The sequence below is a fragment of the Entelurus aequoreus genome, linkage group LG01, assembly GCF_033978785.1.
Source record: "Entelurus aequoreus isolate RoL-2023_Sb linkage group LG01, RoL_Eaeq_v1.1, whole genome shotgun sequence".
NCBI lineage: Eukaryota > Metazoa > Chordata > Actinopteri > Syngnathiformes > Syngnathidae > Entelurus > Entelurus aequoreus.
In genome coordinates, this window is record NC_084731.1 from 80,181,606 (window position 1) to 80,203,205 (window position 21,600).

A 21,600-nucleotide genomic window follows, 5' to 3' on the forward strand; every position below is an offset into this window, starting at 1 on the left:
AAAAAAACAAAAAACAGTACTGTGCTTATATTTACAATAATAAAATACAATAGTCATTTATTTTACATTCTAAAAAGACCAGCAATGGTGAGGAGCCATCAAATATATTAAAAAAATAACTATATTGTTATTAATATTCTTTCAATGTGGTGAACGCGTGACGTCATAATGTAGTTTGTAATGACATCGGCTAATAAGGCTAAAACATGTATTGACTGACAAATATTTGTGTTTTTACTTGTAGTTAGTATAAACATTTCAACCTTTTCCCATTATATTATGCCTTTTCGCTCTATTTTCCCATTTTTGCTGTTTATTTTATTTCTTAAATGTGCCGTAAACAAAAACAAAAATAAATAAAATAAATGTGTTCAGATAACAGCATAAATATGTAAAAATAAAGCGTATTTTCGGTTTCCAATGAAAGTACATTTTGTTATTGTTTGGCAGGCAGACTCTTTTTTTTTAAAAAAAGTTTTAGTCAGTGTGACTAAATGATGTGATAGCAATTGTATTCAATGGGTTTCAATAAATACATTTTACTGACGGCATACAAAAATAAAGCAGAAGGATGCCAACACATATACTGTAGTACTATAGAGTTGTCAAGATAGCAGTGTTTTATAACCTCCCGGTATTAAAAAAAAACAAAAAACAGTACTGTGCTTATATTTACAATAATAAAATACAATAGTCATTTATTTTACATTCTAAAAAGACCAGCAATGGTGAGGAGCCATCAAGTATATTAAAAAAATAACTATATTGTTATTAATATTCTTTCAATGTGGTGAACGCGTGACATCATAATGTAGTTTGTAATGACATCGGCTAATAATAAGGCAAAAACATGTATTGACTTACAAATATTTGTGTTTTTACTTGTAGTTAGTATAAACATTTCAGCCTTTTCTCATTACGTTATGCTCTCCCATTTTTGTTGTTTATTTTATTTCTTAAATGTGCCGTAAACAAAAAAAACAACATTAGATGTGTTCAGCAAATGGCCCCCAGTCCACAATTTGCCTTACTGGTGAAATGATTCAAAGAGTTGCCAAGGTGATATAGGGTCCGTAGGTTTTTCTGCACGCTGTGGTGATGCACACTCCCTGGGCTTGTGGTGGCGGATCTCCTCTTTCACTTTTGATGTGTATCTCTGATCGCTAAATATAGAAACCAAGTGGCTAAAGTGCATCCGGGATTATTTCTGTTGTAACTTATTGCGTGTTGTGTTGTGATAAGCCACACTTCCGTTAGCATTTGTTTGTGAGCAAGGGTCAACCGAAAGCACCAAATCCACTTTTGTGACAGCTAGGCTTCCACGAATAGGAAGATATCTAAAAAAAAAAAAAAAACACTGGCAGCAGGCATTCTTTTTCGGCACTGACTCAATGCTCACATGCTGAGAACTGACGTGGCTCATCGAGGAAAACATGTTGCACAGTTTTTGGTACTGACGATGCTAAAATAAAATCAGGTGTTTATGGGTGTTGGGATTGAAATATCAATACTTTAGACTTACTATAGAAGTGCGGCCCGGGGGCCTTTTGTGGCCCGCAGCTAATGTTTTACCAGCCTGCGGCACATTTTGAAAATACTATTAAGAAAAAAAAAAACATAAAAAGTGGGAAAAAAAAGAGTATACAGGTGAAATATAACAACAACAAGTTACAAGGTTGACTTCAATAACACAAAGTTGACATGCAAACTGTTATTTTTCTTTGCTCAAAAAATAATAATGAATCAAAATGAATGTTGTTATGAATTGTTGACCTAGTGAAAGCCCTAATTACTTTACACCATACACTCCACTTTGGAATGTTTTTGGGGGAAAGATCATATATTTTGTGTATATTATGACAAAAAGGGCAGACAAAATAGATAGAAAACAATAACGACGGATATATTTAAAGTTGATCTAGAGATTTAAGCGTTGAAAGTAAAAAAATACAAAATAATGTATGACATATTTTTAACACTTTTATGAGAGGGGCCCTTTCGGATCACTAAGAATCGTACTTGGGTCCAAACTTGACGGGAGCCTAAAGGTTTACATTTTTTAAATTTTTTTTAATCTAAATTGTAATGGTTTTGAAAATGAAAAATATCAAAATGGCCCCTGCATGCTTTTGAAAGTTAGGACACCTCTGCTTTCAACAATCCTACAGTATAACTCAGGGGTGTCAAACTAATTTTAAAGATCGGGGGCCACATGGAGAAAAATCTACTCCCAAGTGGGCCGGACTGGTAAAATCACGGCACGATAACTTCAAAATAAAGACAACTTCAGATTGTTTTCTTTGTTTAAAAATAGAACAAGCACATTCTGAAAATGTACAAATCATAATGTTGTTGTTGTTTTTTTACAATTACCTGTTGCAGTTAATAATATATACTTTTTTTGTCGTTTATATTTTCGGAATACATTATGTGATGTTCAATAATCAACTCATTAGTGTTAATTTTCAATCTATCAAGATAAAAAAAATTCTATCAAAATCAAATTACAGGATGTTATTTATAAAACAATATAATATAAAAAATAAAAATAGGACTCAGATGCAGAGTAGGGAAACATCCGGCAGGCTTTTATTTTGAAAGCTACTTTTCACCTCCTGAGTCACGGCAATACAACATAGGCTTTAATCTGACAACTCGTCGAAAAAAGCTTCACAAAAAAGGAACAACCGAAAATCACTCCGAAAGGAGAAAACAAAAAATATCAATAGCGAACTATACTTAGCGCAGGATACAATCTATGAAATGTATCAATAACAAAAGACGCTCCAAAAGGAGGGAGAAACAATGGCTATAAAACTTCTTCAGTTTCTTATCTAGAAAAATAGCTAACAAAAATTGTCACTCAAAAAATTTAGGAAAAAGAAGAACTGTAAGAAAAAACTTAAAACTCACCACTTCGGTTTAACTAAATAACCAAAAATCACTCTGCTGAGGAGGAGAAAAGGAAAACTCAAAATACCAACAAGGGAATTCAGGATCAGGATACTCAAAACGAGAGTCGAGGCAAGGCTTGTACATGATGCTAGAGAGGCACGAAATAACGAGACAATCTGGCACAGAACAAAGGGAGACGTGGGCTTATAAAACACATGGGGGTAATGGGGAACAGGTGGAAACAATCAGGGATGACGTCAGAATGATGACACAAAAGGAAGGGCAAGTGACCTGAAACGAGAGGAGAGTTGCTTTTCAAACTAAAAACAAAACAAGATAAGACATCTTTCACCGCTGTGTGACATCTACAAAGACACAAAGAATTGATATTGTGACATCCAGTGGACACATTTAGAACAGCGGTTTCTTTCAATCAAAAATGTCAAGGTTCATTTTTATACTTAACAAACACATCCCACGGGCCGGATAAAACCTGTTCGCGGGCCTGATCCGGCCTTCGGGCCGTACGTTTGACACCCCTGCTCTAACTCGTACAGTGTTTTTAAAGTTTTAATTCAAGTGATAACATTATAAATATGTGAGGTTTCCACCTCCAAACAGCCTAAGTCCGCCCTCCGGTGTGTAAGCTAAATAACACTTTTTGAAAATGTTTTCATTTTCTATATAGACAGTGAGAAAGCCAACAAAGGAGCAGTCTCTTGGTCTACCCTGAGAAGCAAAGCAACATATGACAGAAAGGCCAAGTGCATCAGCCATGACTCAGGTTTCCAAATGGCTTATTTATTTGCACGCTTTCTCCTGCCAGAAAGAATGAGTAATTAGGGCGCATTGCTGTGAAATGAAGACAGGCGGTCTTGGGGAAGAAGAAGAAAAAAAAAAGAACAATTAACATGTGATTTCCTCCTCTTATACACACTCATTCTGGCTCACAAAAATGATCACAGTCATTATCTGCCAAGCCTGCTCGAAGAAAAAAAATACACCCAAGAACTAGAATCTTTGCTCAGTCATTTCCAGGGATATTGATCATCTCCGGCTCGGAATGACACCGAGTTCGGGGGGTGGGGGCGTGGTTGGGGCGGGGGGCGTGGTTAAGAGGAGAGTATATTTACAGCTAGAATTCACCAACTCAAGTATTTCATATATATATATATATATATATATATATATATATATATATATATATATATATATATATATATATATATATATATATATATATATATATATATATATATATATATATATATATATATAAATACTTGACTTTCAGTTAATTGTAGCTATATATATATATATATATATATATATATATATATATATATATATATATATATATATATATATATATATATATATATATATATATATATATATATATATATATATATATATATATATATATATGTGTGTGTGTGTGTGTGTGTGTAGGGATGATACTCGAATCCGGTTTTCCCGGTTGTTTGATAAGAAAAGAACCGAGTCCTCGGACTCGAATCCCTTTTTGAGAACCGGTACCCGTTATCGAGACCACTATAGTAAAGGAAAAGAGTTGATTCTTTATTCGAATCCCGTCCCGACCAGAAATGCTCCGTGGGACATCACAAGAATTGACGTCACGTAGCTCAGTCATTAGGCGCAGATTGCGAAAGCAGGAAAACAATGGACGGGAAAAAGCGCTCCAAGGTGTAATAAAGTTCAAAACAAAAGCTATCATCCATCGAATAACTTTACTGAGAGATTTGAGCAGGGTAAAACACATGACGAACACTTTTACGACCAACCGGAAACATAGCAACCAGGCTAGCAACGCACCTCCTTTACGGCAGCTGTCGCAACGTTCTTAAAACAACCGCAGCACATACATATATATACAACACATCTCCCTTTTTTAACTTTTGTTTTTCTTTCCTCGTAAACAAAACAAAATCACACTGTAGATGTGTTGTCTGTCTAATTATAAATAATGCAGACGAGGCGTGTTGGCTGAGTTCTTGACGTTTACTTTCACAGCGTGGCAACATGCAACACTTTTCGGGGCTACCGCGCATGCTCGTAACTCCCGTTGCATGCTGGGTAGTGTAGTTGTTATAATCTCTAGCTCATAACATTTTTCCCCCTATAAAGAAATAATGTTAACTCAATAAAGTGTATTTCTTTTTTTAGCTTTAACTTTTCATTTTTTAGCATTGTAACCACATTTGCAAACAACTTTTCTCTTCATAGAATGTTCTTTCAATAAAGAAATAAAGTGCAAAAATGTCAAAGCATCATAACAAACAGTTATGTCAAATAGCAGCAGAAGTGCACTTTTTGGAGAGTTGTATTATTTTCAGTTTTGTGCCCAAGGGACTGATTTTATTTAACACTATAGTATTATTTATACACCTATAGTGATCACGGAGACAGGTTGTTTTTGTGTTACTGTATATATTTGTTTCTCTGAAAAATCCCACTTAATATACTTTGGGTAACAACAGTCAATATTTATTTATTTTATTTTATTTTTTTAGGTGGGTAACAGTCAATATTTATTTATTTATTAGATTTTATTTTTTTATTATACAATAAAAGTGAGCTTTTGTTAAACCAAATATTGTGTGTGTTTTTCCATATACAACAACCTATCTGGACTCGATAAGAGAATCGATAAGGAATCGGTTCGATAAGAGGATTCGATAATAGGCTCGAACTCGATAATTCTTTATCAAACATCATCCCTACTAATCAGAGAGCTATTTATTCCAGCCTTTCGCCACACTTGTTCTGGCTGTTTTGTTTGCTTCGTGCGACATTACGTTTGTTATCCATGCTTCGTATTCTTGTTCCTGTGCTAAGTTTACCACAGCTTCCCGTGCTATCGGCTAGCTTTTCCGGTATTCTTGTTTTCTCGCCTGATTTGTGAAAATAAATCATTGTCGTAACTATTAGTCCTTAGCTTTCTGGAAATGTGGCCCCAAAAACAATTTAGTTGAATAACCCCGGTCTATTCATTTATTGTATCGTACACATGATACAGTGCTTTTGTGTTAGTTTTTGCCTCATCCCTCACTTAAAGTGTGATTGAAGAATGCGCTAACGACTTGATAACTCCGAAAGAGAAAGAGATGATACAGTATTATCTGCTCAAAGATGCTACCTGGTGGTTGTTTGAGCACACTGCAGCTAGTCCTGGATAAATTAACCCAAACCCCACTCCTTAATGCTTCAATCACACACAGGATTCTCACAGGAATGAGGCAAAAACTAATCGGGCGACCGGTGCAATGGACGTCGAGTGGATCTAGCCTAATATTGTGAGAGTCCAGTCCATAGTGGATCTAGTTAATAGTGTGAGAGTCCAGTCCATAGTGGATCTAGTTAATAGTGTGAGAGTCCAGTCCATAGTGGATCTAGCATAATAGTGTGAGAGTCCAGTCCATAGTGGATCTAACATAATAGTGTGAGAGTCCAGTCCATAGCGGATCTAACATAATAGTGTGAGAGTCCAGTCCATAGTGGATCTAACATAATAGTGCGAGAGTCCAGTCCATAGTGGCTCTAACATAATAGTGTGATAGTCCAGTCCATAGTGGATCTAGCATAATAGTGTGAGAGTTCAGTCCATAGTGGATCTAACATAATAGTGTGAGAGTCCAGTCCATAGTGGATCCAACATAATAGTGAGAGTCCAGTCCATAGTGCATCTAGTTAATAGTGTGAGAGTCCAGTCCATAGTGGATCTAACATAATAGTGTGAGAGTCCAGTCCATAGTGGATCTAACATAATAGTGAGAGTCCAGTCCATAGTGCATCTAGTTAATAGTGTGAGAGTCCAGTCCATAGTGGATCTAACATAATAGTGTGAGAGTCCAGTCCATAGTGGATCTAACATAATAGTGAGAGTCCAGTCCATAGTGCATCTAGTTAATAGTGTGAGAGTCCAGTCCATAGTGGATCTAACATAATAGTGTGAGAGTCCAGTCCATAGTGGATCTAACATAATAGTGAGAGTCCAGTCCATAGTGCATCTAGTTAATAGTGTGAGAGTCCAGTCCATAGTGGATCTAACATAATAGTGTGAGAGCCCAGTCCATAGTGGATCTAACATAATAGTGTGAGAGTCCAGTCCATAGTGGATCCAACATAATAGTGAGAGTCCAGTCCATAGTTCATCTAGTTAATAGTGTGAGAGTCCAGTCTATAGTGGATCTAACATAATAGTGTGAGAGTCCAGTCCATAGTGAAGCTAGCATAATAGTGTGAGAGTCCAGTCCATAGTGGATCTAACATAATAGTGTGAGAGTCCAGTCCGTAGTGGATCTAGTTAATAGTGGAGAAACCAGTCCATAGTGGATCTAGTTAATAGTGTGAGAGTCCAGTCCATAGTGGATCTAACATAATAGTGTGAGAGTCCAGTCCGTAGTGGATCTAGTTAATAGTGGAGAAACCAGTCCATAGTGGATCTAGTTAATAGTGTGAGAGTCCAGTCCATAGTGGATCTAGTTAATAGTGTGAGAGTCCAGTCCATAGTGGGGCCAGCAGGAGATAATTTTGAGTGGAGACAGGTCAGCAGGGCAGAGACGTCCCCAACTGATGCACAGATGAGCGGTCCACCCTGGGTCCCAACTTTGGACAGCTAGCGCGTCATCTGTGGTCACCGAATGTGTGCCCCCCCGCCTCCACTCTCCACGAAGGAGAGGGGGGCAGAGCAGAAAAGAAACGGCAGATCAACTGGTCTAAAAGGGGGGTCTATTTAAAGGCTATAGTATACAAATGAGTTTTAAGATGGAACTTAAACGCTTCTACTGGTCTACAACCCAGACCCGCATTATTCTCCTCGTTTACTCTTTTCAGCTGGGAACAAAAAAAAGAGTGGGTAAAGGGTTAACATTGCGGGGCCTTTAAGAGGGGACATCATTTATTTAAACCCGTTTACATGAGGGAACAACGGCCCTTTCCCTCTTTTAAAAGTCGAGATACTTCCCCCTAAAAATAAAGGCGCCCCTCCGAGCCGATTCATTCTGTGTCAGTAGTCATGCAGCGGTCATTAAGGGGGGCCTGCCTGGGGCGGGGGGGGGGGGGGGGGGGAGGGGGGGGGGACAATAAAAGCGAAACGGGACAAACAACACGCACAACTCTTATTATGTGTCCCTAATAAAGTGGCGTGTGAGACGAGCGACACAGAGCGTGTGTGATTGCACTCCTGCATGATAAATGCTGCTGTCAAAAGTGCTCTTATCCTAACGTTTCCTGCCACCGCCGCTGTCCTCCTCCATCAAGTAGCTTCAGCCTTAACAATTGATTTATTTATCTTCACACGGCTAAAGAAGAAGCGTTGGCGCGGCCATATTCCCAGCGCTGATAGGGCAATTTAGCGCGTGCTATCACGGGGACATTCATCTAGCGCGGACAGGTTTCTGCTGGGCTGACTCTTAAAGGATCGTTTTGTTTACCGGCAGACGTTCATCCGAGCGCTGAGATGCTCATTGGTTCATTATCACTTTATTTATACTTTTATTTTGTTGGGGGAACTTCTTAGCTGTTGTCAGAGGAATATTTTCCACCTTGAAGCAGAGTAGAAGGCCTTGGAATTGGCCTAGGTTCTGCTGGGAGAAGATAAACACAATGAATGCACCCTGAGTTCCATTGTTAATGATGTCATCAAGTCCCAGCCTGGAGAGAGTGAAGGAGGAGTCAACTTTCAGTTTCTGTGGCTATATCTTTATTGGTGGCAGATATTTATTTTTTGTTGATATCGAATGTTTTGTCTTTGTTAATGGCGGCTTTTTCTTCGTTGTTGGCAGGGGCTATTTATTTTTTGTTAATATCGGCTTATCCTTCTTGATGGTTGTTCTTCTTAATTGGTGGCAGCTATTTCTCCTTCAATGATATCTGTTATTTCCTCTTTGTTATTATCAGCTATTTTTTCTTGTTTTTCAACGGCTATTTCTTCTTCAATGGCGGCCTCTATTTCTCCTTCATTGGTAGCAGCTATTTCTTCTTTGTTGAACGGCTATTTCTTTATTGGTGGCAGCCTTTTCTTCTTTGTTGATATCGGCTATTTCTTCTTTGTTGTTTAACAGCTATTTGTTCTTTATTGGTGGCGGCCATTTCTTCTTTGTTGTCAGCAGCTATTTCTTTTTCAATGATATATCATTTTCGTTAATATCAACCATTTCTTCTGCGTTGTTCAGTGGCTATTTGTTCTTCACTGGCGGCTATTTGTCCTTTGTCGGTGGTAGCTATTTCTTTGTTGATATTGGCTATTACATCTTCCTTGCATTCATTGGATTCATCTTCATATTTCTCTTAGTAGATGTTTGCTATTTCTTCTTTGGCGACGGCTAATTCTTTTTTGTTGTTCAATGCCTATTTCTTCTTTGTTGGCGGCGGCTGGTTTTCTCAATTGTTGGTAGCAGCCACTTATTCCTGAATATCTACAATGTCTTCTTCTCTGTTGGGAGCTATTTCTTCTCCGTTTGCGAAGGTTATTTCTTTTTTGTTGGTAGCAGCTATTTCTTCTTCGTTGGTAGCAGCTATTCTTTCCTTGTTGGTATCGGCTATTTCTTCTTCGTTGGTAGCAGCTATTTTTTCTTTGTGGTATCGGCTCTTTCCTCTTTGTTGGTAGAAGCTTTTTCTTCTTTGTTGGTATCGGCTATTTCCTCTTCGTTGGTAGAAGCTATTTCTTTGTTGATATTGTTTATTTCTTCTTTGTTGGCAGTGGCTGTTTTTTCCAATCGTTGGTAAAAGCTATTTATTCCTTAATATCGGCAATTTCTTCTTCTCTGTTGGCAGCTATTTCTTCTCTGTGTGCGACGGCTATTTATTTTTCATTGGTAGCAGCTATTTCTACTTCTTTGATAAAGGCTATTTTTTCTTCATGGTAGAAGCTATTTTGTCTTTGTTGATAACAGCTATTTCTTCTTTGTCGGTAGCAGATATTTCTTTATTGTGGCATCGGCTATTTTTTCTTTGTTGATGGCTATGCGGAGGCTATTTCCTTTTCATTGGTGGCTGCGCTTTCTGCCAAAGCAGAGCAACCTAGATGGACAAAACACGAGAGACAGAGACTGCTCGGTTAATTCTCTCACATCCGTAGTATTTCTATTGTTTGTACTTATTCTTGTTTTGTAGAATAAATTGTTTTAAACCTCTATTCTAGTCAAGGCTCCTCATTTTAGACAGCCTTAGAACAAAAGTATCTGGGTGGACTCTCCCCTCCTAAAAGGGGGTCCTAGTCCTGTCTTCTCCTGATCGCGTTAGTTGTAAGAAAACTCAGCAAGGTTGCATCGGACATTTTCAACCCTCCGCCTTTCCCAGAACAAAACACTGCGTAGGAGGAGTGTGTGGGCTTGTATGAAGACAAAAGTGTGTCTTTGAGAGAGGAAAGCATAAAAAGCAGGAGGGCAGAGAATGTCAAATAAGCACGGAAAGACATTTTCACTAAAAAGACATTTTTATTTTTTCGCATCAGTCCATTACGGATGGTATTGATGGTAAGTCGAAACGGTGTCCGTACCATTGAGGACGAGTCTAATGATGGATGTCATTTTCACAACTCCTTAGACTACATTCTCACCCACTTAATCAGTGGATTATTCCTCTCCACTTGGACCACTTTGTCCACGAAGACTCCATTTTCCAAAGTGGCTGCCGATTAAACATGCACCCTTTCGATACGTTGGCTATTAAGTTCAGAAGTGCTACATTTTCTCCGTTACGTTTTGGATAAATTGTACTTGTCAGAGTACTTTTAATGCGACATACTCTTTACTGTTACATGAGTATTTTTCCAAAGAAAAAAAACGCGACATTTACTCGTTACATTGAGTTTCATTTCGATTGTTGCATTTATTTACATCATCATTCCATTATTTATAATCTATTGATTACTGCTGGCAAAAGCACATTTATTTGGCTTGTTAGACTTCTGCCAGCTGTCAAGGTCACATGACTCTGTTTAACCAATCTTAGACTTAGACAAACGCTATTGATCCACAAGGGAAATTGTTCCACACAGTAGCTCAGTAACAAAGGAATGAAAGGATAAGGATGGAAAGGATAATGCACACAAGGGGCACAAAAAGAGGGTGAAAACAAAATGTATAAAGTAGACTAAAAATGTACCATAGTAGCAATATAAAATATAACATATATGTAATATTTACATATTATATATAAAGTATATAATATATACCGATATATTATATTTTTATATTCTATTATATCAATCTATATCAATACCTTTGACTCCATTTCACCAATCTAAGGCAGCCTGTCAGTCACATGACTGCACTCAACCTACACACTGTAAAAAGTGACATAACTTCAGACAAAGCAGCACAACATTCCAATTATTACTTACAAACACTGAAAAGTAAATGTTTTATATAATAATAATAATAATTATTATTATTTCATCTGTGTCAGAAATGTTCACAATTCAGCCTCCAAAATTCCACTTCTTGCTACAGAAAAAAAACTGTTATTTATGTTTTTGCGCGCATACCAACATTAGCCCTGTTATAAAGTCATAAGTGACTGTAAAAAGTGTATATTGTGTGTGCACACACACCAACTACATACAATTAAACAAAGCTACTAAATAAATCAGAAGTTACCAGTTACTCAGTACTTGAGTATTTTTTTCACTTAATACTTACTTGCTTTTAAGTAATTATGCTGATGAATATTTTTTATTTTTTTATTTTTTTTTATTAAATCAATGAATGATGAATATTTTTACTTGAATCATATTACTCTAAAGTAACAGTACTTTCACTTGAGTACCATCTCTTTAATTGCATTGTACTTTTAGATATACAGTACTGAGAGTAGTATCCAGTAGACCCCATGGTAACTGTCTGACGGTTGACACTATCTGTTAAGTTGATATCACAATATTTCTGTTATAAAGTAATCAATATTACTTATCTCCATCCATCCATTTTCTACCGCTTGTCCCTTTTGGGGTCGCGGGAGGTGCTGGAGCCTATCTCAGCTGCATTTGGGCGGAAGGCGGTGTACACCCTGGACAAGTCGCCACCTCATCACAGGGCCAACACAGATAGACAGACAACATTCACACTCACATTCACACATTTAGTGTTGCCAATCAACCTATCCCCAGGTGAATGTTTTTGGAGGTGGGAGGAAGCTGCAGTACCCGGAGGGAACCCACGCAGTCACGGGGAGAACATGTAAACTCCACACAGAAAGATCCCGAGCCCGGGATTGAACTCAGGACTACTCAGGACCTTTGTATTGTGAGGCACATGCACTAACCCCTCTTCCACCGTGCTGCCCAGTTCTTATTTTAAATGTAAAAAAAAAAAGAAAAAGAAGGAGCTACCTGTTAAGTATTTTAGGATGGCTGTTATAGGCGGGACCGCCAAATTAAACATCTCCATTGCTAAGTTAATGATAACTTGACAGCTTCTAATACAACAGTTAACGAATTAAACATTTAGATAAGTGAGTACTAGTTAATTTCTGAGCAGCCATTATGTTACAACTAAAAGTTACACAAAGTTAAAGCGTAGAAATGTTTATTTGAGGAACATTTTACATTTGTTTATGTCGCCATCAAACGGTCGTGGTCGGTATTGCATGTCAAAAATGTCTCCATTTTGAACCAAACTTTATTGACCGGAAGTGACAACGCCTAAGCAACAACACGTGACGGTCGCAGAACGCACTTTAAGATGTCATTCAACATTACCGCATACATCTTTGACTTAAGCATGCGTCGCCGGTATGTATGAAGAGTTGAAATGTGTAATTTTGTTTTTTGTCAAATGCACTATTCAACCGTAAAATGACTAATTTTGTTGCTAGTTTGGTTTGATTGATTGATTGAGACTTTTATTAGTAGGTTGGTAATTTTACAAAGTCATCCAAGATGGCGCCGGTAGCACAAAATGCATATATTTTGACATATTTCATGTTTTGTTTACACAGTAGTGTATTTAAGTGTGTATTTTGCTGCACATATGTATTTATTGATTTGAGTTTTTCTTATTTTGTTTAGCTTGACTCTTTTGAACGTTATTAAATCTGCCGACAATAAGGTTAATCGGTCGTCAGAACCAGGTGTTAGTCACAGCCCGTGTGCGAAACATGCACAATTTACGGCAAAGTTATTTACAATTTTCTCATAATATTACTATATAAACGTATATATAAAAGTTATATATAAAGCGAAATAAAAGTTCCAGGTCAATAATGAGTCTTAATTATTTATAAAAATATAATTTAATTGCCGGGCTGCTCGTGACGTCACTTCCGGTTTATGTCGTCATGGACTGAAGCATTGGAGGGGCCAAACAAGCACTATTCTCTCGTTTATTTGTATAATTACCTTCGATTTTCTCTGGTGTGTTTTGGTGTTCATGTTACTGCCAGTATTTACTTTGAAAACCCTATGAAATAGTTTCCATACATTTAGTTTTTTACTTGTTAATAATAATAATAATAATTCATTTTATTTATGGGCGCCTTTCTCAGCACTCAAGGTCACCTAACAACAGATAATATCAACCAGTCATGTGACAAACAATTAAAAAACTAATATATATACATAATAAAAACAGTGCAAATGAGAAGTGACATGATTAAACTGATTAACATGAGTAAACTAGTTTAAAAAGATATGTTTTCAGGCGAGATTTGAAGGTGGCAATGAAAGGAGTGTCGAATGTCCAGGGGCAGAGAGTTCCAGAGGTGACTAAATGCTCTCGACCCCATGGTAACCAGGTGTGTAGGTGGAAGGATGATCCGGATGGAGGAAGAAGACCTGAGAGAACGGTAGGGTGTCTTGATATGAAGGAGATCGGTGAGATATGGAGAGGCAAGATTGTTAATGGCCTTAAGTGTGAGGAGAAGGATCTTGTAGTGGATGCGATATTTAATGGGCAGCCAATGGAGTTGCTTCAGGACAGGTGTAATGTGACTAATGGAGGAGGTTCTAGTAATGACACGTTTGAACCAGTTGTTGTTTATGGATGGACTTGTCAGGTAAACCAAAGAGTAGAGAATTACAGTAGTCCAAACGAGATTTGGCCAGGGTGTGAACCACAATTTCAGCGCTGCTGAGCGAGAGAGATGGGCGTAGGCGAGAGATATTGCGTAGATGGAAGTAGGGATGGGCTATATGGCCTTTTATTAATATCTCAATATTTTTAGGCCATGCCACGATACACAATATTTATCTCGATATTTTGCCTTAGCCTTGAATTAACACTTGATACATATAATCACACCAGTATAATGATTCTATGTGTCTACATTAAAACATTCTTGTTCATACTGCATTAATATATATTTTAAACTTTCATGCAGAGAGGGAAATCACAACTAAGTCAATTTATTAAAACTGTATTTATTAAACAGTTATTATTATGGGGCGGTATAGCTCGGTTGGTAGAGTGGCCGTGCCAGCAACTTGAGGATTCCAGGTTCGATCCCCGCTTCCGCCATCCTAGTCACTTCCGTTGTGTCCTTGGGCATGACACTTTACCCACATGCTCCCAGTGCCACCCACACTGGTTTAAATGTAACTTAGATATTGGGTTTCACTATGTAAAAAGCGCTTTGAGTCACTAGAGAAAAGCGCTATAAAAATATGTAATTCAGTATTAAGCAGTGGCACAAACATTCATGTAATTTCAAAACAGAAAGTGCAAGATTGTAATTTTAAAACAAGCTATTAATGCCCTTTTGTGCCTGATGTCACTAAGATTACATATCAAAACAACACTAAATTAAAGTGCACTTTTTGTACAGAATGCCACAAAAATATTTTAAAACAAATTAAGTGCACTTTTGTGCATGATGTCACACAAGATATTTCCAAAACTGTAAAATAAAAATTGGCTGCATGATAGGAAATCAAATAGTGTATGTCCTTCGCTATGTGGTAGGTTACTGCGGACGTTATCTCCTGTTTTTTACTACTTTTTTCATACAGTGTTGATCTGGAAATGGAAGACGCCAGACTCAATTGGGTCAGTGCTGGTTGCTTCGCGTTTTGTTGGTTGTGGCACCGGCCGGAGATGTTGACATGCGGAGTTTCAAGCACTCTTCATTCTCTAGCGGGTGAATTTTCAAATGATGCTATAAATTAGTAGTGCTGCTACTTTTTGTAGCAATGCTTTTGCCGCATACTTGACATATTACGGTTGTCTGTTAAGTTAAGTTAAAGTTAAAGTACCAATGATTGTCACCACCGCCAGATGATGGACCCTGTGCTGTTTTTCTTGGGAATTAATTCTTCCTCCATTTGTTACCAGATTGGCACCTTCTTTCTCTCGTATTACCATTCGCACCGCTCCGCTTGCACCACCTGCCACAGCTAACTTTACCCATGCCGCTACCTCTCTGCTCGGCGAGGGCGTATGACGTTGCACGCGCGACAGTATGTGTCGTATGTAATAAGGTGCGCTTGTTTTATTAAGGAGAGACAAGAAAGACTGAGAAAAGCCTGTAGTGTAATGCCCGCAGCTAAAAGCAACTACGTGAGAAAGTATACTCGAATACTCACAAAATGGTCATTTTCTACATCGCACAGAGACAAACCCACGATATATCGAGTATATTCGATATAATGCCCAGACCTAGATGGAAGTATGCTGACCGAGGGACATTATTGATATGGGACTTGAATGATAAGGTGCTCTCCAGGATGACAGCCAGACTCTTGACCTGGGGAGAGGGGGAAAGTGATGAATTGTCGATGGAGATAGAAAAGTCATTTATTTTAGAGAGGATGGAATTTGTACCAATAAGGAGGAGTTGGGTTTTATCACTATTTAGTTTGAGAAAGTTATGGGAGAACCAGCATCTAATTTCCTGAAGGCAATCGGAGAAGGAGGAGGGCGGGAGAGACACGGTGGGTTTGGTGGACAGGTAGAGCTGGGTTAACCTGACTCGCCAGATCCTTGTAATTCGCTGAACTCCACACAAGGATCTGGGCTCGAAAGCAATGCAAACTCCTTCAAAATAGCAAAAAATAATGAACCGCTCAGGATCGCTGGGCGGGATTTCATAGATGTGACGTAGCGCCGAAGCGACTGTTTGATTCAAACAACAAATCTATGTGGATAACACCTTGAGATTCAAACGTCTGGATGATATGACAACTGTGGTTGATAACCTACTTGAATGTCTAACAATTGAAATTTGTATGGAAAAAAGTAGAAATGTCATTATTAGTTGTGTATACAGATCGCCAGGTACAAGCTTAGAACGTTTTACAGATTGGATGGAATGCCTGTTTTCAAAGGAGAGTAACGTTAGTAAAGCTGTCTTCATTTGTGGAGACTTTAATATTGACATGTTAAATCCCAGTAAAACTAAAGATATAGATAATTTCATTGACACAATGTACAGTATGAGTCTATATCCCAAAATCACCAGACCCAGTCGAATTACGTCTCACTCTGCCACTCTAATCGACAACATATTCACTAATGATATTGAGAATAAGACCGTAAGTGGGCTATTGATCAAAGATATCACTGACCACCTCCCAGTTTTTCTGATATTTAATGGAAACTACAGGACAAAAAAACTAGAAAAGCCAACCCAATACAGAAGAACGAGATCAGAGGAATCCATTAGTTCATTTAAACATGATTTACTGGAGCAGAATTGGGATGTAATTTATGAAAATAGTGATGTTAATAGTGCTTACAATATATTCTTGAGAATATTTAGGTCATTATATGATCAAAATTGCCCAATAAAAGAATGCACCAGTAGAAGAAAATATACCAATTGTCCTTGGATCACAAAGGGATTGCAAAATGCTTGCAAAAAGAAAAACACTCTTTACAGGGAATTTATAAGATTGAAAACAAAAGAAGCAGAAAATAAATATAAAAAATATAAAAACAAATTAACTCATATTATAAGGTCAAATAAGAGGGATTATTATAAGAAATTACTAGATGATAATAAAAACAATATCAAAGGAATATGGAATTTATTAAACAGTATTATAAGAAACAGTACCTCTTCAAATAACTATCCAACGTATTTCACAAATGATGGTAAAGAAAATGATAATATTGAAGATGTGGCTAATGCCTTCAATAAATTCTTTGTAAGTATTGGACCTGAACTTGCAGAAAAAATCCCAGATCCACGGACAACTGGTAAAAATATGGAGGGATTGTTGGAGAGAAATCCCAATTCTATGTTTTTAAATGCAGTGGGTGAAGAAGAAGTGTTGGATATTGTAAACAAATGTAAGAACAAAATGTCCACTGACTCCAATGACATTAGTATGGCATTGGTGAAAAAGGTCATTACAGGGATATCAAAACCATTAACATATATCTGTAATTTGTCATTTCAAACCGGCGCATTTCCAAATGAAATGAAAATAGCTAAAGTTATACCTCTGTTTAAAACTGGGAGCAAACACCACTTCACAAACTATAGACCCGTCTCTTTACTTCCACAATTCTCTAAAATATTAGAAAAACTATTCAATTACAGGTTAGATGCATTTATAGAAAATCATAAATTACTCTCTGACTGTCAATATGGGTTTAGATCAAACAGATCTACATCAATGGCAATAGTTGAAACAATAGAGGAAATCACAAATGCCATAGAAAAGAAACAATATGCAATGGGAATATTTATTGATCTAAAAAAAGCATTTGACACAATTAACCATGATATATTAATCAATAAAATGGAAAAGTATGGAATCAGGGGAGTTGTATTGGATTGGCTTAAAAGCTATTTAAATAAGAGACAACAGTTTGTGAAGTTGGGGGATTGCTGTTCATCATGTTTGGATATTGCTTGTGGTGTCCCCCAGGGGTCAGTGTTGGGGCCAAAACTGTTCATCCTGTATATCAATGATATATGTAAAGTGTCTACATTATTGAAATTAGTGTTATTTGCTGATGACACTGATATTTTTTGTTCAGGGGATGACTTAAATCAGTTGCAGGAAGTCATTATGGAAGAAATGAGTAAACTAAAAACTTGGTTTGACTATAATAAATTGTCATTAAACCTGACTAAGACTAAGTTAATACTGTTTGGAAAGAGGACACGTGAAACAAGGGTGCAGATACAAATAGATGGAGTGGATATTGAAAGGGTTTTTGAAATAAAATTCCTTGGAATTACAATTGACGATCAAATTAACTGGAAATCACATATAAAACATGTACAATCTAAGCTGTCAAGAAGCATCTCAGTAATAAATAAAGCAAAGCAGGTTCTGGATCACAAATCACTCCACATTCTTTACTGTTCATTAGTTTTACCATATTTAACCTACTGTGTGGAAGTCTGGGGGAATAATTATAAAAGCTCATTAAATTCAATAACTATACTTCAGAAAAGAGCTGTACGGATCATCAACAAGGTTGGATATCTGGACCATACTCACTCACTATTCTTACAGTCAAAAATATTGAAATTTAATGATATTATTTTGTATCAAACTGCACAAATAATGTATAAAGCCAAAATAAATAAACTCCCAGGAAGCATTCAAAAATTGTTCAGCACACGAGAGGGCGGTTATAATTTAAGGGGGAATTTAAATTTCAAAATGCTTAGTTATAGAACGACCATTAAAAGTTTTTGTATTTCAATTTGTGGAGTGAAATTATGGAATGGTTTGAAGGATGAGTTAAAGCAATGTCCAAACATAAACCAGTTTAAAAAGAAGTATAAGTACATGGTATTCCAGAGGTACAGAGATGAAGAAGGGCTTTGATATTGGGTTGTTTGTGTTACAGAAGAGTGTGGGGCTGCCCATTGAGGCAGTGGTGTTGTTGTGGTGGCATCATACCATTTCCATGATCACTAGTGGTAATGATGTGGCTATGTATGTGTGTAGTGTGCATATGTATGTATATATCTATGATGTATGTACAGTATATATAAGTTCTTTGAGTTTGTACATTGAGTGAACAGGTAGTTCTAGCTCAGAGTAATTTATGATTTAAAGAAAAGGGGTGGGATTAAATAAGTGTAAACTTCTTCTCACTCCTTTTCAAATATGTAAAAAAAAAAGAAGGAAAAAAAAAAAAAGAAAAGAAAAAGAAAGTCCAATGCTCATTTGTTTTTGTTTTTTATTCTCCATTGTTTTTCATTTTGTTATAATGGCTGTTAAGGCTATAGCACTGTATTGGATCAGGCTTGCTCTTGTTTTTATGCATATTTGAAATAAAAATATATCAATCAATCAATCAAAAAAAACAATGGCGGCACGCAGCGAGGAGTCGTGTGCTGACATATTTTCTTTGCACAAACGACATCGATCGTCTACTGACATTGCTGCGTTGTTTCAGTAAAAGTTCTCAAACTTTTCTAAGGCTGCAGCTAACGATTATTTTTCTATCGATTAATCTATAGATTATTTTTTTCGATTAATCGGTTAATCTATAGATTATTTTTTCGATTAATCTATAGATTATTTTTCCTTTTACCGATTATTTTTTTATTCAAAATGAAGATGAACAAATAAATGTAGGCCCGTTTTTTCAAAAGGCATGGCTTTTATTTACAAAAAAAAAGAAGTATGGCCACTCAGTCAACATTGACAACAACATGACTAAATATTCTGTAACAATGTAAACATTTAAAACTTTTAACATTTAACAAAATTAAAAGTAGCTTATTTGCTTTTTAATGTGCAAATATAAAAGTCAACATCCAGTGCAAATCTTAATATTCTGCAATAGTATAAGCATTTCAAAAGTAAAAGTATTGCTTATTTTGCTTTAAAATGTGCAAAAATAAGGATAAACATCCAATACAAAAAAGTGCAAAACGAAATATTCTGTAACAACAGTGTAAACATTTCAACAAAAGTGAAAGTATTGCTTATTTGCTAAAATGTGCAAAAATAAAGATAAACATCCAATACAAAAAAGTGCCAATCTAAATATTCTGGAGCACTGTAAACATTAAGTATTGCTTTTAAAATGTGCAAAATAAACATCCAGTCCAACACAGTACACAATAACCAATTCTACTCATTCCAGTGAGTGACTAACAGTTGTAATGAAGAAAGGTTAGCATGTCTACATGCTTTGGTTCTTTTCTTGTTTACAATATTCCCAGCAGCTGAAAATAGGCGCTCAGAAGGGGTCGATGTGGCTGGAACTGAGAGCTAATTAGCCTTCACCTCAAGCCAGGATTGCGAGTGAGCTGAGCTGCAGTTTAAGTTTCTAGAAGGTCAACGGGCTCATAGTGATGTTACTAGTAGTTGACTGGGAGGTGTTTATTATTATTTGGGGAGAGTCCGCTGCCTGATGCTCACCTGCTAAACACCTATCTGCTCCACGCTGAAGCGCTGACTACATGCGCTCTGAATACGCACTGCTGATTGGCTGACAATGCTTTGTGTGTACCAATCAGATGGTTGTGTGAGTGGGACAATGCTGCGTGCTGAGACAGAGGCAGACGGAGCAAAGCAGCTTGTTAAGACTTTAGCTTTAGCTTAGAAACTCGTTCGGTACACCCCCGTACCGAACCGAAAGCCCCGTACCGAAACGGTTCAATACAAAACACGTACCGTTACACCCCTAGCAGATACAAATGACACATTCATGTTTTTGTGTAATGATGACAACGTATGCTCGCGCGGACGATTGACTAGTTGATGGTTTTCTTTTCAAATGTTCGTTCATAGCCGTTGTGCTGCTATGATAGGCCATTTCCGCTCGACACAGTGTGCATACAACAACATTATTAGGCCGTTTATTGAAATACTCCCACACTTTTGACCACTTTTGGCATGCTTTTCCCTCCTCGCTCGCACCGCTCGCATCGTCTTCTTTGATCGTCTGCTTTGCGCTTCGCCATGACGGTAGTGTGACGTAAATATGCGACGCGTCGACGCACAAAAACGGCGTCGACGTATTTACGTAACCGATGACGTCGACTTAAAGTTAAAGGCCTACTGAAACCCACTACTACCGACCACGCAGTCTGATAGTTTATATATCAATGATGAAATCTTAACATTGCAACACATGCCAATACGGCCGGGTTAGATTACTAAAGTGCAATTTAAAATTTTGTGCGAAATATCCTGCTGAAAACGTCTCGGTATGATGACGCCTGCGTGTGACGTCACGGATTGTAGAAGACATTTTGGGACAGCATTGTGGCCAGCTATTAAGTCGTCTGTTTTCATCGCAAAATTCCACAGTATTCTGGACATCTGTGTTGGTGAATCTTTTGCAATTTGTTCAATAAACAATGGAGACAGCAAAGAAAAAAGCTGTAGGTGGGAAACGGTGTATTTCGGCCGGCTGCAGAAACACAAACACGTAGCCGGTGTTTCATTGTTTACATTCCTGAAAGATGACAGTCAAGTTTTACCATTGGCCTGTGGAGAACTGGGACAACAGAGACTCTTACCAGGAGGACTTTGAGTACGCAACCAGAATGTTGCCATAAGCATTTTGTTTAATTTGTATGTGTAACGCAGTACGCAGCTGCGGCTTCCAAACATTTGATTGCTTGCCCGTACTGTGTGCCGCTATGTGCATGTCACGTACGTAACTTTGGGGACTTTGGGGAAATATATGTGCTGTATGAACTTTGGGGAGGTGAACGGTACTTTGGGCTGTGGGATTGAGTGTGTTGTGCGGGTGTTTGATTTGTATTGGCGGGTTATATGGACGGGAGGGGGGAGGTGTTTGTTATGCGGGATTA

The 21,600-nt window shown here is 37.4% G+C and overlaps 1 long non-coding RNA gene across 2 annotated transcripts in view; it reads left to right on the forward strand.

Moving 5' to 3' along the window:
- Positions 1-13,574: 13,574 nt before the first annotated feature.
- LOC133641923 (uncharacterized) overlaps positions 13,575-21,600 on the forward strand; it is a 37,259-nt gene continuing 29,233 nt past the window's right edge. For both annotated transcript variants that reach the window (XR_009824353.1, XR_009824356.1), the window contains exon 1: positions 13,575-13,704. This is a non-coding gene — a long non-coding RNA (uncharacterized LOC133641923). The remainder of the gene's footprint in view (positions 13,705-21,600) is intronic.